At 45.6% G+C, this 13,216-nt stretch overlaps 1 protein-coding gene across 5 annotated transcripts in view; it reads right to left on the bottom strand.

Annotated features, from left to right (window-relative positions):
• Nucleotides 1-13,216, bottom strand: part of TBL1X (transducin beta like 1 X-linked) — a 242,848-nt gene that overhangs the window by 64,556 nt on the left and 165,076 nt on the right. For all 5 annotated transcript variants that reach the window (XM_045472429.1, XM_045472431.1, XM_045472432.1 and 2 more), the window contains one exon: nt 8,058-8,146. The gene's annotated coding sequence lies outside the window, so the exon portion shown is untranslated. The remainder of the gene's footprint in view (nt 1-8,057; nt 8,147-13,216) is intronic.

Genomic DNA, 13,216 nt, shown 5'->3' with positions numbered 1-13,216 from the left:
GCCTTCTGGAGGGATCGGCAGGACACCCCACCCTCACTAAATGGACTCAGAGCTGCTCTCCTGGGAACACTTAATCGGTGATCTCCAAACCCGCAAGCGGAACTTCTAAAACCCGTCGAAGAAAGCACGATGCACAGGGGCCTCACAGTGTGTATTCCTTTCCTAACATGGATGTGTTGGAGATACAAGACGACTGTCTTTCTTTCTTTTCTTTCTTTTCTTTCTTTCTTTCTCTCTCTCTCTCTCTCTGTCCTCTTTCTTTCTCTTCTTTCTTCCTTCCTTCCTCTCTTTCTCTCTCTCTCTCTCTTTCTTTTTTCTTTCTTTCTTAATATTTTTCATGTTTTTATTTATTTTTGAGAAAGAGTGTAAGCAGGGGAGGGGCAGAGAGAGGAGGAGACACAGAACCAGAAGCAGCCTCCAGGCTCTGAGCTGTCACTACAGAGCCCAACGCGGGGCTTGAACTCACAAACAGTGAGATCATGACCTGAGCCGAAGTCGGACGCTTAACTGACTGAACCACCCAAGCGCCCCAACACAAGGCAACTTTCAACACCTCACCGGTTCGGGAACAGCATCCGTTTCCAGCCCCAGTTCTGAGAACTCCCATGGACGCTCTCCGACCGCTCCAGTTCTAGAATAAAAGAAAGCTTTGGGGGCCCTGGGACAGCTCCTTGGCCTCAAACACATGGAAAAACAAAGCAAAAAATAACCCCCCAAACAGAGGGGTTCTTAATTAGGGCAGTTGTGTTTACTTTCTTGCCTGACCCAGTTGTGACATGAGGCCCCTTAACTGGCTGACCTGAGCTGTTCAGCACACGGGGAAGGCCCCAGCACTCCTTGGTTGAGCTGCTCCCAGACCAGAGCGGTGGAGGCAGGAGCGGTGGAGACCCAAGAGTGTGGCCCATGGCATGTCTGTGGCGCCTGCGAAGGGAAGCATGCCAGCACATGCAGCGATTTGGGCAGAAGAGCCTCCGAGAAACCGAAGGCGAGTTTCTTCATTCTGCAATTTGACTGCAAGGTGGCAGAAACTCCTATTCACCACGGCTCCCTTCCCAAATTAGTTCAAAGTTCAGCCGCAAGAGAAATATCGTTTAAGGGTCTCGTTTATATTTAGCAGGGAGAGGGCTGCCCCAAACATCAAGTTGGAACTGCCACTTGATTACCTTGAAGATATGACCACAAGGGACCTATGTGGGAGCTGGCCTTGTCCCCAGATAGAGAGCAAAGCACACAGGCATTAAAGGAGGAAATTAGGTCCTAATCTGATACCATTACAGGGGAACGTTTCTCTGTTAACAATCTGCCCCATTATGAAATAGTCTCTTAAAATCTTTTAAAGCATCCCTTTTTCTCCAGGGATGGAAGAAAAGCTTGTGTCATTTCTCGTTCCCTATTAGCCTGTTGGCGTGGATGCTGGAAGAATCCATTGGGTTCAAGTAATCTGGAAAAGACTCAGGTCTCTGGGACCTGCTCTCTGCAGCCCGAGGACCAAGAGCCAGAGCCACCAGAAAACCTGTTGGCAACGACCTCATCATCCAAAAGGCACTTTCTCTCTTTCTTCGTGGACATTCTGGCTTCAACGCAGTGGGTCTTAACTTGCTGACTGCTTCCCCCAGGACGTCTTCCTCCGTTCAAACGGGAACTGGGTTTACTTTTATTTTACAATCAGTGGTCAGTTTAAGAGGACATTTTTTTTTAGTTAAAATTTTTTTTTTCATGTTTGTTTATTTTTCAGGGAGAGAGACAGAGCACGAGCAGGAGAGGGGCAGAGAGAGGGAGACGCACAATCGGAACCAGGCTCCAGGCTCCGAGCTGTCAGCACCGAGCCTGACATGGGGCTCGAACTGACGGACCATGAAATCATGACCTGAGCCAAAGTCGGATGCTTCACGGACAGACCCACCACGCACGTGCCCCAGATTTTTCATGCACGTATTAACATTTACATACAATCCTTTTCTAAAACCTGCTTGGGGACCAGCTTATTTTGGAGATGAAACGGACTGGTCTTATCACTTTGCATTACGTCTTTCTCCCACGTGACTGTGATTAAGCCAACGTGTAGCTGTCGAAATACTTCGCTGTTCAATGACAAGAGGGTTCAACGAATTACGGCATTTACGGTTTGACCCCAATTATAGGCAAATACACACATGGAAAATGTTGGCGGGGGGGGGGGGGGATACGTGAAAACATGAACAGTGGTTTCATCTTGACCGCTTTCTTTCTAGACTTACCATCGTTTACCAGTGAGTGTATGTATATATTATTTCATAGTAATAAAAGATACCTAAAGAAAAGATTTTCCACTCATCTCACAGTTATTTACTTATTTGCACTCAGATGGCCCAAACCTATACGTCAAATCAAACAACTATTATTTTATTATCAGAGTTACGACCAACAATACTACCATTTAAATACGGGAATAAACCAGGGGAATGAGGTGAAGTCCGAAAAAGAACATACTTCATGACTGGGGAAAACATCCATGATGCAGAGTTAGAGACAAAAACAGCAGGTTTCAAATGCACACGATGATAAATTTTGTTTTGTATACACACGTGCGCACGCACGCGCCCACACACACAAATGGAAGAGAACCCTCCAAAAGAGTCTCACATCTAGTCCTGGGGGTGGAATTTTGCTAGATTTATCTCTCTAAGTGCGCTTTTTGTATTTTCCAAATTTTCTCCTATGCACATGAACTGTTTTCACATTCATTAAAACGTAATTAAAACCTGGCACAGAGTCTCCAGAAATAATCTGCATGAGAAAGACTCTGCGCTTCTAAGAAGGAAATGAGGCTTCGGGGTGGGGAGGACAGAGAGGAGGGGCTCTCTTCCTAGAAACATAATGCTGCTCTTCACGGAATAAAAAACATCCCCGGGTGAGGCATTCAGAAAGGGTCCTTTCTGTGCTTAGCCGCCCTTCTGGGTTAATTAATGGCTTGCCGGGGCCTTCAAGTGCACGTCAAAGGCAGATGCTGACGTGACAGGAAAGGCGTCCAGTCCTTGGTCCTTGGGGTTACCTCCAAAACCATCTGTGTGCCTCCCAAGTGGCCACGGAGTCCTCTCTCAAACTCTGTGCACTTGCCACTGTATTTGCTTACACATCTCTCTCTGCCTGTCCAGGAGGAAGTCTTCCTAAAAGTGCCCAATCTAGTAACAGCAAACCACTGCTGCTTCTCGCTGTGACGGTGTGCGTCCCAAGACCAGACAATGTACAATCTCCCTTTTCTATTCTTCCGCCCCTCTCCAGACTAAAATGCAAGCTCATGCACCCAAGATTTCCAAGCAGACTGCCTTGGAGACATAACAGTACTCTTTTTCTAATGACTTTGGTTTAAGCCAACACTTCCAATTAATCTGTACATCGATTTACAAATTTAATTATCTTCAAGACTGAGAAGTTGGAAACAGCTTCTCTACAATGTACACTAGGTCCTCCAACAGATTTTAGGAAGACATACAGGCTGGCTATGCGATCTCTAACACACTCTGATTTTCACCCACTTACACAGGATTTATTTTGGCCTTTAGAGCTCCCTTTCCTGTGTTAGGGAGTCATGGGCTCATATAACATGGCCTCTGGAGTTTTGAAAAATAAACCCCGTGGCTTTCTCTATAAATATAAAAGCAGGCAATGCCTCACCCATTCACGTGGTGTAGAACTCCTAAGTCGTCATATAACAGCATCTTTCCACGTTTCAGTTTAAATGAAGTACAAAAATATAATAAAATAAAAAAAACACTTAAAACATTATGACTCTAAGCATTAGATGAGAATGCAATGATCCTCCTATTTATGTCAGCAAATGTAGAACTAAATTTTTATCATCAAATGCTCTGCAACTTACATTTTCACAGCCACAAGGCTGGTAAGATTTAGGGGCACCTGTGTGGCTCAGTCAGTTAAGCGTCTGACTTCGGCTCAGGTCATGATCTCATGGTTTGTGGGTTTGAGCCCCGTGTCGGGCTCCGTGCTGACAGCTCACAGCCTGGCGCCTGTTTCGGATTCTGTGTCTCCGTCTCTCTCTGCCCCTCCCCTGCTCATGCTCTGTCTCTGTCTCAAAATTAATAAAAGCATTTAAAAAATAAGTAAATAAAAAAGAAAAATTTTAGGGGTGCCTGGGTGGCTCAGTTGGTTAAGCATCCAACTTTGGCTCATGATCTCACGGTTCGTGAGTTCGAGCCCTGTGTCGCGCTCTGTGCTGACAGCTCGGAGCCTGGAGCCTGCCTCGGATTCTGTGTCTCCCTCTCTCTCTGCCTCTCCCCTGCTCGTTCTCTCTCTCACTCTCTTTCTCTCTCAAAAATAAATAAACAAACATTAAAAAAAAAAACAGGCTGGTAAGATTTAAAATTCAAAATCAAGCACTGACAGGAATAGTGAGTGGGTGTGGCAAATCTCGGTACTACTGACATTTGGGACCAACTAAGTCTTTGTGGTGGGGGCTCTCCTGAGCACCGTCGGAGGCCCAGCAGCATCCCTGGCCTCTGCCCACTAGATGCCAGTAGCGCCCTCCCCCTGAAAAATGTGTCCACGTGTGGCCAAGTGTCCTCCCCGCTCCCTACCGCCCCGGGGAGGGGTGAGGAGCTGCCTCTGACTGAGAACCTTCGGGTTAGGGCCACTTCTCATTACATGGCAGGAAGGCCCCCAAATTCCTAAAAGTCTTCGCTCCCCGAACACGGGCAGCGCCTCTGCTAAGTGACCACAGCTTGGCGTCTGTCTGAACCCGGTCATGGGCCCTCCAGAACCGCACTTCCAGATTACTCCAGTTCAAAAAGCACAAGTCAGAAGAGGGAGAAATAAAACAGGTGCGTTCCTCCAGGCGCCAGTCAGCCGACTGCGGCCTGCAGGCCACACCCCACCTGCTGCTTCCCCTCGTGGGGCCTGCGAGCTACGAGGAGGTTTTACATTTCTAAATGGTTGAAAAGGAAATCAAAAGAATCATATTTTATGACCCATGAAATTGAGAGGACATTCAAATTCCAGTGTCCATAAATAAAGTTTTATTGGCACTCAGCCACGTTCACTCATTTACGGGTGATCGATAGCTCCTTTTACACAAGAGCACAGCTGAGTGGCCGTGACACAGACTGGCTGGCCCTCAAAGCCTAAACTATTTACTCTCATCCCTGACAGAAAATGCTGCCCCTGCTCCCCGTTTCCCTGCTCCACCGAAGACGACAACCGCCTTGTCTGTTCCCAGCTTGAAAGCTACCTGTCTGCTAAGCGGAGGTGATGCCCCCAACTGTGGATGCTCTCATGAACAAACCAACCGCTTTCAAAGTGACAGCAGGTGGGGCACCTGGGTGGCTCCTTCCCTTCCGCGTCCAGAGCCTGGAGCCTGCTTCGGATTCTGTGTCTCCCTTTCTGTCTGCCCCCACCCCCCCCCAAAAATAAAAAAGTTTAAAAAATTAAAATATTAAAAGAGCAGGAAACACCATTGCCACGGTCAGCTGTGAATGGCTTTCAAAGGAGCACAATGTGTAGAAATTAGGTAAATCTAAGGGAGCTTATGATTAGTTGTCACTTTCTGACACACAGCACCCAACACACAGAAAGGGGATGTGATTTACAGATGATTCCCAATCTTACTCATGCACGATAGGTACTGTGGTCAGTACTCAACAGAGTGCCTTTCCTCGCATCATCCCAAATGACCATGCGCATCTTACAAACTTCCCAATGAATTATCAAAGGCTACCAAAAAAAAAAAAAAAAAAACACACACAAAACACACCAAAACAAAAAACCCAAAACCCAAAGTCATCTATAAAGCTCAAAACCAGTGCATCATACACAGTAGGAATTCAATGTATGCTCCATTCAATGGAACCTTGTGTTCCCTAAGTACGGAGTTAAATCCCAGTCAAAACACTGATGACCAGCAGACCTCTCCCAGCTTCTCTCTGACATTTAGAAGATGATTCAACTACATTTCAAAAAATGCTCATGGAAAAGCCTGGCAGTTCACCACAATTCTAAACACAGTTACCATACAACCTAGCAATTCTCCTCTCTGATATATACCCAAGAGAAATGGAGACAGACGTCTGCACAAAAACTCATACCCGAACGTTCAGAGCAGCATTATTCATAACTGAAAGGGAAATGCAACTCAAATGTCCACCAACTGATGGATCAACAAACGACGTGGTATAACCCTACGACGGAATATTCTTTGGCCATAAGAAAGATTCATGCTGCAACATGGATGAACCCTGAAAATATATCAGGTTAAAGCCAATCACAAGCTCAACTTAACTAACATTTTACAAATTTTTGTTTATTTTGAGAGAGCATGTGCACATACAAGTGGGAGAAGGACAGAGAGAGGGAGAGAGAATCCCAAGCAGGCTCCACACTGTCAGTGCAGAGCCTCATATGGGGCTCAAACGCATGAACCGTGAGATCATGACCTGAGCTGAAACCAAGAGTCAGACACTTAACTGACTGGGCCATCCAGGTGCCCCTACAAATTTACGTTCTCATTAGCAAACAATAACTTTCAAATATTTGAGTAAAATATCAAGATTCTTATACATTTAGGGACTCCTGGGTGGCTCAGGTGGTTAAACGTCCTACTTTGGCTCACGTCATGATCCCATGGATGGTGAGTTCAAGCCCCACGTCGGGCTATGTGCTGAATGAAAGCACAGGGCCCACTTCAGATCCTCTGTCCCCATCTCTCTCTGCCCCTCCCCTACTCGCGTGCACATGTGCTCCCTCTCTCTCAAAAATAGACATTTAAAAAAGTATATTAAAAAAATTTTTAAAGATTCTTACGTGTTTACTTTGTTAAACAGTTTTGCATTACTTGGTTTTAAACAAAGAAATACCTCAATAAAATTCTTCAGTTAAATCTAGGACGATCACTTTAGTTCCAACTGAGTGTTTTTTAAAGCAATAAGCAAAAGTCTTGCCCAAATTTCCATCTTTATGTATTTAAGATTGTAAAGGTTCTGTGGGTTTTGTTATTTTTACGAAGAACAATTAGAGAAAGACAAAATTGTGAATATAAAAAGTAAATAATACAGGAAACACCAAAAAGTAAATAATAAGATCAAACCCTAAAATCCCACCTACCAAACAATGACAACTTTTGTGGAACTGGCCATCAGGTTTAGTTTGGCATATGGGCTTCAGCTCTTGGCGTCTGTTTGATTTGCTCTTCTAGAAATTTCATCATCTCCTAGATATGTAAGTAATAACCCCATGTTGTTCTAATAAGTTTCAAGGTTAACCAGCTAGTCAATTTGCAGATACAAACAAATTACATCAAGAAACTAATAAAGTCCAGGGGCGCTTGGCTGGCTCAGTCAGTAGAGCACGGGACTCTCGATCTCAGGACTGTAAATGGGAGCCCCGTGTTGGGTAGAGAAATTACTTAAAAAAAAAATAAAATTAGGGGCGCCTGGGTGGCTCAGTCAGTTAAGTGTCTGACTTCGGCTCAGGTCATGACCTCAAGGTTAACGTGTTTGAGCCCCTCACTGGGCTCTGTGCTGACAGCTCAGAGCCTGCAGCCTGCTTCGGATCCTGTATCTCCCTTTCTCTCTGCGCGCCCCCCCCCCCCCCCCCGCCAAAAAAATAAATAAAAATTAAAATATTTTTAATAATTAAAAATAAAAATAAAAAAATCTTAAAAAAAATAAACCAATAAAGCACAAAATTAAGATACAGGAGACAAAAACGTATATCCGTGTGACTGATTATAATGCATCTTTTGGCTTAATTTTAATTCACAATGCTGACACTGGTCTTAGAAGGTGTCATGCTCTCCTGGTAAGACCCAGAAAAGTTTAGAAGAGCTGGTTCAGTATCCAAAATTCACTGAAGGCCATAAAAGGCGAATTCATCATTTAGAATTAACCGTACAGCCTGTAACGATTTCGTAGTGTCCCATCTACTGCCTTCAATGTCAGCAAGGAGGAGCCCCTGCAACTTGAAAACATGCCACTTTAAAACAGACAGTGTCCAGTTCTGGCACCTTCCACCTCTCCAAGGGGCTTCAGGTGAAAGGACAAAGACCCAACAGCGTGTGGGTTGCTCACCTTTACGGTGACTTCATGTGTAGACCTCGGGACCAGTGAGCTCCCCAGCATCCGATCAGATAAACTGCCAACTGGCCGCCGGGACCTGCCTGGGGAGAAACGAGAAGATTTGAAGAAAAAAGTTAAAATTCTTTGGGAATGATTCACCTCTGGCCTCTCCTACTTCTTCTTTGTTTTCTTTTTCAAATCGGTGACATTGTTTTCCTTTTAAATCTCAGCTCAAACGAAACACATTTTATGACGTTATAATCTCCATCTTCCACTTTAACACAGACTATGCAGTTTTACCTGCAAAGTGAAAGAGGGGAAGGAGAATGGCCAGTCGGTACTGAACTCGTAGAAATCCTGGAAGGAAAGTCTCTAAGGAAATAATCAGTTTTGGTTCAGACAGTGCTACTGCTCTTCTTTAATGATAAACAATGCCTATCTGAAATACCTTTGTTTTAGGAACTGTGTCATATGCAACCAGGAAACTAAACCATACACACCTCTAAGAGAAGAAAACACGATTTAAGGAAACTTTATAGACATTGTTCACACTGACGTTTGTAACGGTCTTGCACGCATGTCCGTGGGGTACACCCTCGGGTATACTGTGCTCACCAACACACAGGAGTAACATTACAATCTCTTTTTTCCCTGGGGTGCCTCGGTGGCTCAGTCGGTTAAGCATCTGACTTTGGCTCGGGTCATGATCTTGTGGCTCGTGGGTTCGAGCTCCACGTCGGGCTCTGTTCGGACGGCTCAGAGCCCGAAGCCTGCTTTCTCGGTCTCCTTCTCTCTCTGTCCCTCACCCGCTCATGCTCACTCGTGCGCTCACTAACTCTCTCTCTCTCTCATGAACATTAAAAAAATTAAAAAACAAAAAAAGAATCTGTTTTTCCCTTTGGCTTCCCTAAAGTAAAGCAAAAGAAAAGCATATGGATTCAAAGCATCTCGACGTATCCATTACTGTTTCTGTACATTTCAATTCCACCCGAATGCCACCATTCGCGATTCTCAAGAAGCCAGATGTACAGCTCATAAGGGGACTTCGTATCAAAATCTTGTCTGTACTTTTCAGTCAATATAAACACTACACAGTCAACCAGAATTTACGGAACAGTATTTACCTTCTTCCTCATGAAATTTCTTTGGTTGTGAATGGATCCAGCCTCCTACGTTTAAATGACCTACTACAGTCTATAAGCTCGAAATCTAAGGAAATTAACTGCCCGCTATTTTCTCTAAATTCTTGTTCAATCACCTTAAGTGATAATAAAAAGGTGCCAGGGTTAAATATAATTCAATTCCACAAGTGAAGCTATGAGTAATGGTGTTTCTTATTAGTGAATGCAGAGCCTTGTAAAATGTTTTAAGGAAATTCAAGTAAATTAGTCCCACTGAGTCATGTTTATAGCTATGCTGTTCAAAGAAAGGAGGCTAAAACGATTTTATAGGTAGGTTCACAGGCCGTTAAGTTTCATTACAGTACATGTAAAAAAAGTCATAAGGATATGTGAGATAAAAGTAATAATGAGGGCAATGTTAAAAACCCTACCACAGGGGGCGCCTGGGTGGCTCAGTCGGTTGAGCATCCAACTCTTGATCATGATCTCATGGCAGGGAGATCAAACCCTGTGTCAGACTGCACTGAGTGTGGACCCTACTTAAGATTCTCTCTCTCCCTCTCCCCCCGCCCCTCCCCTGCTCACACACTCCCCCTCTCAAAAACAAAACAAAACAAAAAACCTACCACTGAAGAAGAGAGATTCAAATAAAATCCCCTTACAACTCTCTGAATAGGAATTATTCACCAGAGTGAAGCAGGCATAAGGGGATATTGATTCTGCTTATAAGATACAAATACATTTCGTTCTGAAAACACTTCTGTAGTAGAAATAAAACAGGACAATACTCCTTATAGTACCTGAAGCAGAAACCAAATTATTAGTTTAGGGATTGAGTTGAAAATTACCACAGGGGGAAAAAAATAGCCTTATGATGAAATTGCTAAATACCACAAAGTATCAAAATATGAGCAGATGTCACCACAATAAGCCCCAAATTGCTCGGGAATTAAAACGCTAAAATCCGTAATAATTCAATAAGTAATTAATATATAAACAGCTCTTATTACAAGCTGTTCAGAAAAACCTTTAGAATCAAATTCTTATTCTTTGGTCCAAAACAGATGGTAACTCACAAATTAGTGTCTTGGAATTGAAGATTATCTTTTATATATGTTGTTAGACTCAGTAAGTGTAATTAACATCATCTGTGTGTTACAAACACACAAAAAAGGGAAAATATGACTGGTTGATAACATTCTTCTGCTTATGCAACATGTCAAAATTAATTAGTTTATTGATAGAAACAACAAATTAAGATGATAAAGCCGATCTTCTAATACCTAATCATAACTGATTTTCCCATCATTGTTACCCAAACGGAACCATTACCAATAATCACCAACGGCAAAAAAGGTTCACGTCCTGCAAAGTCTGTGTGTGAAATGCCAATCATTTCAACCAATGCAACACACAAGGTAACAATAAACGCGAAAAGGACTGCGCGATTTTCTGGTTGCTCCTCAGCTCTTGGCAAGGCATGGGGTAGACACATCCTGGCAGTCCGTCCGGTCCACGTAGGAGGTACAGAGCCTCAAGACATTCACGGTGTTGCACAAACATCCACTCTGTCAAGTCCCAAAACATTTCCGTGGCTCCAAAAGGAAACCTTGTACTCATTAAGCAGTCCCTCTTCTCCTCACTCCCTCTCCCGGCTCTGGCAACCTCCAGCCTACCCTCTGTCTCTCTGGCTTTGCCTATCCTGAGCATTTCACATAAATGGAAGAAACAATACCTTCTGTGTCGGGCATCTTTCACTCAGCATCGTGTTTTCAAGGTTCGGCCATGATGCAGCCTGCCCTGGGACCTCATTCCTTTCTGTGGCTGAACAGGATTCTACTGTATGGATGAACTTCATCTTGTTCATCCGTCCATCAGTTCAAGGGCATTTTGGCTTCTGTGAACGGTGTCGCTAGGCACATTTGCGCGCCAAGTGTTTGAGGCCCTGTTTTCCATCCCTTCGGATGTATACCGGGGAGGGGAATTGCCCTATAGCATTTTGCCTTCTTCCTCCTTTGTTGGAGCCGCATCCTCTCCAGGACTGACAGATGCCAACAGGACGAGCAGAGGGAAGGAGTTCAGCGAGCAGGGCCCTGGGGACGGGAGCCGACCGCTAGTCGGGGACAGGCAGGGAGGTCTGCACGAGGAGCAGGGTGCAGGAGGGAGCCCGGGCCCCGCCAGCACGACAGCTACAGCTGGTAAATGGCCCTGCACGGCAAACACCGCGACAAAGAGTAAGTCACTATTTCTGTGCTTGGGGCAAAGCACATTACTCTCCTGTTCAGGATCTTCGCGAAGTGTCAGGCATCAGAGAAACCGGATTTGTTTTGTTTTGCCGCCGCCCCTCCCCCACTCCCCCCCCCCCCCCCCCCCAGCTTTAGCACCCAAGTTCTGACTTCAGACCTGCTCACATTCCTGGGCAGATCCATCAAGGGCCACTTGGGTTGACAATGGTTGCCCAGGTGACTTCGCAGATTTAATACTGAGACTTTGTATGGACCCAGGCACGCAATACTGAATAAAAGCATGCAATTATTACAGCGTACCCGTGCTTTAACACAGTGGTTCTGCCTGGGGCGACTGTGTCTTCCACCCCTGGATATGTTAGGCACTGTCTGCAGACGTTGTCGGCTGTCACAACCGGAGGAGGAGGAGGTCCAATGACCACTACTGGGGAGAGACCAGGGATGCCGCTGGACATCCTACAACTCACAGGACAGCCTACCTGCAAGAAAGTCTGACTCGCGGCAAGATGTCAATAATGCCAAGGTGGAGAAACTTGAACAAAACAGATTTGAGACTCACCGAGTTCTTCTCTTCGTGACTCCTAATTTCTACCGTGAAATACTAGAAGGTGAATAACACTTTCAGGCAGGTCTTGGATTCAGAAAGAAGTGTCTAGGGGAAGCTTCCATAGACCATCATAATGCCTCCTTCCTGGTTGCCCGAGTTATAAAACAAAGCCAACAGCCCACATGGATCACTAAGGCAAAGGGACAAAGCATATGTTCTTACTGATCATAAATTAAATGCTTGATTCTATCTCTTGGTAGAATCGAATTCAATTTGCACAATAAAGGGTGTTTTTTGCCTAATTATTTACTTTAAGAGACAGAGCAAGTGGGGGAGGGGTAGAGAGAGAGGGAGAGAGAATCCCGAGTAGCCTCCGCACTGTCAGGGCGAAGCCCGACGTGGGGCTTGAACTCACAAACTGTGAGATCATGATCTGAGCCGAAAGCAAGAGCTGAACATTTAACCCACTGAGTCACCCAGGCGCCCCTTCAACGTGTGTTTATTTTTGAGAGACAGAGCATGAACGGGGAGGGGCGGGGGTGGGACAGAGGATCCGAAGCAGACTGTGCGCTGATGGCAGTGAACCCCACACGGGGCTTGAACTCATGAACCGTGAGATCGTCACCTGAGCCAAAGTCGGACGCCTAACTGACTAAGCCACCCAGGTGCCCTGTCGATGCGGCTGTTTTTTAAACTGCCCATGGAGCAGGACAGAGGCCTCCTACCGACAGCCAGCACCGCCTGCCAGCCACGTGAGGAAGGCACCACGGAAGCAGGTAACCCAGCCCTGGTGAAACCCTCAGAAAAGTGCAACGTCATAGGGGCCCGAGCCAGGCCCACCCTGCTGAGTCACACTGGCATTCCTCAGCCTCGGGACCCAACTCACGGTGAAGGGCAGGTGAGACACCTGACCGGGGCCAGGCGCCCTTCAGCAAGCGCGTGTCATCATTATCCACAGGCGGGGGACGGTCACGGGCAGGGCTGCGCCACGGAAGCCTAAAACCAAATGAGCTGGGGAGCCTGACAGCTAGAGGTCTGAATGCACCAAAGCGACAGAACGATGTTTTCTGGGCTGTCAGTGCACGTTTGGTCTGCGTCAGCTGAGAAACGGTGCCACGATCCAATCGGATGGGACACACTGGGTTTCGTGAAGTTATTAACAAACAAGAGTAGCGGTTCACGCGGAAGTGCGCCTATCGTCTGCCCAGCTCTGTTCCAAGTGCTACAAACTCATTTGATCCTTTATTAAATAACGGA

Source organism: Leopardus geoffroyi, chromosome X, assembly GCF_018350155.1.
Source record: "Leopardus geoffroyi isolate Oge1 chromosome X, O.geoffroyi_Oge1_pat1.0, whole genome shotgun sequence".
Classification (NCBI taxonomy): Eukaryota; Metazoa; Chordata; class Mammalia; order Carnivora; family Felidae; genus Leopardus; species Leopardus geoffroyi.
The sequence above is the reverse complement of the archived record's forward strand: the minus strand, read 5'-3'. Positions and strand labels throughout refer to the sequence as shown.